Genomic DNA, 5,360 nt, shown 5'->3' with positions numbered 1-5,360 from the left:
AACGGGCTCAGGGAAAGGGTGGGAGGGGACAGGGGTTGGGGGTGATGTCAGGCATCCCCCACCGCCACACCAAGACCGCGGGAAGGGGGAAAAAACCCTGCACACCCAAAAGCCTCGGCTTTGCTCCTCCTCCTCCTCGGTAGGACACGGAAATCTTGGGGATTTCATCCTCGTGAGGAGAAAGGAGGAAAGCTGAGGAGGGAGCAGGCATGGGGGCAGCTCCTCCGTGTGGCAAAGTCCCTCAGCGGGGATTTGGGGGCCACGAGCACCTCTGTGCCCCCCCCAACCCCTCCCCTCCGGGTCTGGTTCATTGCCAGAGGGAGGGAGAACTGAAAGTCTGGGCTGGGAATAAAGGAGGTTGTGAAAGTCACTGACTCCGGATGGAACCGGAGCAGGAGAGAGCTGAAAGGAGGATAAAAATAACCCGGGCTCGGTGCGGGGGCACGGGGGCACGGGCATGGGGTGGGGTTCGGGGGGCACGGGCCATGGACCGGGGCGGAACAGCTGGGCTGGGCCAGACCGGGCTCCTGGGAGCACATCTGGATGGGGAAGCAGCGGGAACAGCTGGTTTGGGAGCCTGGGGGCAGCAGCTGGATGGACGGCCCTGGGGTGACAGCGGGAACAGCTGGACCGGGGGCATGGCGGGCACATCTGGGGCTGGGCAGGGCTGCCAACATCTGGATTTGGCCTCGGGGTGCACCCGGGCGGGAGAGGCTGGTGAAGGTGACAGCCCTGGCTGGGTGACACCGATGGGGACGAGGGGCTGGCCCAGGTCCCCCCGGGGCTTGGGGAGCTCAGCTCCTTCCCGCCCCATCCCCGAGCAGCCACGGAGGGTCCTTCTCCCTCCCCATGAACCCGATGAAGTCACCAGGCGCCTCCCGGAGCAGGGAGATGGCAGCGGGGTGGCAGGAACAAGGTCATTAAAGCAGAAAGAAAAATACATTAGAAATGTTCAACTGCTCAGTCTTGCCTGAAATGTGCTTAAATCAGCCCCGAGTAAACAATGAGACGGGATTAATGGCAATTAGTTTTCATTAGAAAGGTGGCATCACCCTCCCCTTCTCCCCGGGGGCCGCTCCCTGCCTTGCTGGGGACCGCGGGAGCTCCCGGCCGGATCCAGCCCCGGGCAGGGACGGTGACCGCGTCCTGCCGAGCCCCGGGGCTGCGGGAACCGCCTTATCTCGGCCGAGGCAGCGGCGCGGGGCCGCGGCTTCAAAGGGAACCCGCAAATCCGGCACATGCAAAGCCCCAGCTGCTCCTGCAGATAACCGGGGGCTGGCCTGGGGTGGCCTCAGCCGCTCGTTCTGGGACGTGGTTGGCTTTGAGGGGGTGGCTTTGGGGTGAGGTTTGGCCCTGGGGTGCTGCAGGGCCCCAGGGAGCTGCTCAGCCTTGGGTGCTGCTCGGCCTGGAGGTGATGCTCAGCCCTGGAGGGATGCCCAGACCCTGGGGTGCTCACCCTCAGGGCAGTGTTTGGGGTGTTCCTCACCCTCAGGGCAGTGTTTGGGGTGTTCCTCACCCTCAGGGCAGGATTTGGGGCCATTCTCACCCTCAGGGCAGTATTTGGGGTGTTCCTCAGCCCCAGGGCAGTATTTAGGGCCATGCTCAGCCTCAGGGCAGTGTTTGGGGTGTTCCTCAGCCTCAGGGCAGTGTTTGGGGTGTTCCTCATCCGCAGGGCAGTGTTTGGGGTGTTCCTCACCCTCAGGGCAGGATTTGGGGCCATTCTCACCCTCAGGGCAGTGTTTGGGGTGTTCCTCACCCTCAGGGCAGTGTTTGGGGTGTTCCTCACCTCAGGGCAGGATTTGGGGCCATGTTTAGCCTGGGCACAGCCCCAGTTTTTGCAGCTGCCCCGGGGTGCAGGGGAAGGGGGAGGACTCTGTGTCTGTCTCCTGCACTTTGGGGTGCTGATGGTCGGTGCTGGGTGCTGCCACCAAGGCCATCGGTGACCCTGCAGGGTGGGGACGCTCTGGTGGCCACTACAGCCCCTCAGCTGAGTCTCCAGGGCTCACCACCATCACCCCAAAACACTTCCTGGGCAGGAGGGGTGGAAAGAACCCTCCCTTCTCCATAATGGGGCAAATTCCGTCAGTTTTGGGGCCGGCCCGAGCGCACACCGGCCTCGCCGGGTGGGACACAGCCAATCCCGGTGGTGGCTGAGCCCCGGTGCCCCACCAGACCCGAGACCCCCGGGGGTCCCTGTCCCCCCGCCCGGGGCACGGCCCCTGTCATTAGCACCCAGAAAATGTTGGGTTTCTGCCTGGGAAAACACAGCAGATATGTACATTAAACATCAAATTATAAAATTAACAGATTCCAACTGCGGATGATTTGCATGTGCAAATTAACTTAATTACCGCTCTTCCTCCCCAGCGCCCGCGTGCCGGGAAGGGCCGGCCCCGGCACGGCCGCGGCAGCTGCGGGAACGGGAACGGGAACGGGAAAGGGAACGGAGGGGCCGGGGGGCGGCAGCTGCGGGGGCCGCGGTGCTCCGGGAGCGGCGCACGCGTGTGCAAACACACACACACACAAAAACACACAAACACACGTATGCAAACACACACACACACACACACACACACACACACACACACGTGTGCAAACACACACACACATGTGCACAGCACTGCAGGGAGGCCCTGGATGTGGCTGGAAGACGTGGATGGACACACAGACGGACACACAGACGGACACACAGATGGATGGACACAGGGATGGATGGACACAGGGATGGACACACATGGATGGACACACGGATGGATGGACATACACATGGAATGGACACAAGTGAATGGAAACACACATATGGACACCTGGGTGGACACACACGGATGGACAAACAAATGAATGGACACACATGGATGGACACATGGATGGACACACATGAAATGGACACACATGGATGGACACATGGATGGATGGACAGACACATGGAAACACACATAGATGGAGACATGGATGTGCACATGGATGGATGCATGGATGGATACATGGATGGACACATGGATGGACACACATGGATGGACACACATGGATGGATACACAGACACACAGATGGACACACGGACAAATGGACACACACGTGTACACAGGTGCAAACCCACGGACACAGGTGTGTGTACAGCCACACCCACTCAGGGAGGGGCACGCCCAGGGCTCCTGATCCAGGGGTGCTGCCCAGGGGGACGGGGCTGCCATGCCAGGGTCCCCTGGGGCTGGGGCTCCTCCTGCCCCCCACATTCCCTCCCCCCGGGGCAGAGGGGCTGCCGGGGTCCATCCCCAGCTGGGGGGGATCTGCCGGTGCTCCCGGGGGGGCTGTGAAGGCACCGCTCCCCAAAAGCCCGGCCTGGGCCCCCGCAGGGAGCGGCGGGGCCGGGGCCGGCGCTGGGATCTCGTGCCGAGCCGAGGCGTGCCGGGCCAGGCCGGGGGTCGGCGCTGGGATCTCGTGCCGAGCCCAGGCGTGCCGGGCCAGGCCGGGGGTCGGCGCTGGGATCTCGTGCCGAGCCCAGGCGTGCCGGGCCAGGCCAGGGGTCGGCGCTGGGATCTCGTGCCGAGCCCAGGCGTGCCGGGCCAGGCCGGGGGTCAGCGCTGGGATCTCGTGCCGAGCCCAGGCGTGCCGGGCCAGGCCAGGGGTCGGCGCTGGGATCTCGTGCCGAGCCCAGGCGTGCCGGGCCAGGCCGGGGGTCGGCGCTGGGATCTCGTGCCGAGCCCAGGCGTGCCGGGCCAGGCCGGGGCCGGTGCTGGGATCTCGTGCCGAGCCCAGGCGTGCCGGGCCAGGCCGGGGGTCGCGGCTGCCACCCCGCGTGCTCGGGATGCACGAGGCCGGCGGGCACAGCCGGGGGGGCCCCGACACACCCCGACCCCCCGCCCCCCCCCGATCCCACCGCACCCCGCGGTGAGACCGACCCTGCCCTGAGCCCCCCAACCCCACCGGCCCCGCTCCTCGCACGTGGGGCTCGCCCGAGCCCGTGGACTCCTCCGCGGCGCCGCTCTTCCCTTAAAGGTCACCCAAATCCCCAAATCCCGGAGTAAATCCCGAGCTGGAGGCTGCGGATGGGAAGAGCCCTCCCAGGGCCGATGTTTTCCAAAGTGGCGGCCAAAATTCCTGCACGGGAGGAGTCCTGGGACCGCCACGGCCGGGGGGTGGCGGGGTGCCGTGGGATATTGGGGTGCCACCGGGTGTTAGGGTGCAGTGGGATATTAAAAATGCCATGGGACGTTGTGGGATGGCGGGGAACCGGGATATTGGGGTGCCACGGGGTGTGGGGTGCAGTGGGATGGGGGTACCGGGATATTGGGGTGCCACGGGATATCTGTGGGGATATCGGGGTGCCTGCCCCAGGATGTTCAGCAAAAGGCGCCAGGACAGGAATTGTGGAGGAATGAATTCCGAGGAGGGTTGATTAATTAGCCCTAATGAGCCCGAGCCGGGGGAGCGGAGGGCCGGGGCTGTGTGAACAGGTCAAGGGGTTTGCGGTGTCCCCTCGCTGTCCCCCTGGGGACGCTGATTCAGGCGCTGAGTCATGGCTGTGTTTCCTTGCCCTGGAGACCCCCCCTTCCGTCAGTGTCCCCCCGGGGATGGCCGTGCCCTCCCTGCCCTGGGAACCGGCAGGGACCGGAGGGATGCAGGAAGGGGTGAATCAGTTCCGAACCTCCCGCTCGCCGGGGCGGGCTGGGCCCGGGCATAGCTCGGGGCACCCCTGACACCGCTCAGTTTTACCCTGGTTTGGGGTTTTTCGGGCTAAAACAACCGGGACAAAGCAACAAAGCGACCGAAGGAACGCCGTGCTAGGCCCCCACCCTGGTGTCACCCCCGGACCCCCGGGTGCCCGCCGGGGCCCATCCTGGCGTCCCCTGCAGCCCGAGGGGGGCAGATTTGGGTGGGCAGCACCCGTGGGGTGAGGGGAAACTGAGGCAGGGGATGGGGGGGGCTCACAGCGAGGGAGGGGGTCCAGCCTGGGGACAGGGACAGCAGCGGAGGGGAATCGAGGCTGCGGGGGAATGGGGGGGTCCCAGCCCTCGCCGGGATGCGAATGATGGAAACTGAGGCAAGGGGCGGAGGGGATCGGCCTCAGCCCCTCTGCGTGCCAAGGATGGAGGGAAACCGAGGCAGGAGATGGGGGGGGATCAACCCCAGCCCCTCCCGGCACCCGGAATGGGCGAAACTGATGGAGGGGACGCGGGGGGGGGGCCGGTCCCAGCCCTGCCGGTGCCCGGGAATGCGGGGGGAGCGCTGCCCCTTTTCGGGGGGGCCGAGGCAGGCGGGGCCGGTTCCCCCCGCGCTCCCCCCTCCCTGCCGGGGGCGGGGGGCCCGGGGCCGGGCCGGGCCGAGCCGCCTCCCCGGGGCGGGGGCAGGGCGGGGGGCG

This window comes from Agelaius phoeniceus, chromosome 29 (assembly GCF_051311805.1).
Source record: "Agelaius phoeniceus isolate bAgePho1 chromosome 29, bAgePho1.hap1, whole genome shotgun sequence".
Lineage (NCBI taxonomy): Eukaryota > Metazoa > Chordata > Aves > Passeriformes > Icteridae > Agelaius > Agelaius phoeniceus.
This window is presented reverse-complemented; position numbering follows the sequence as displayed.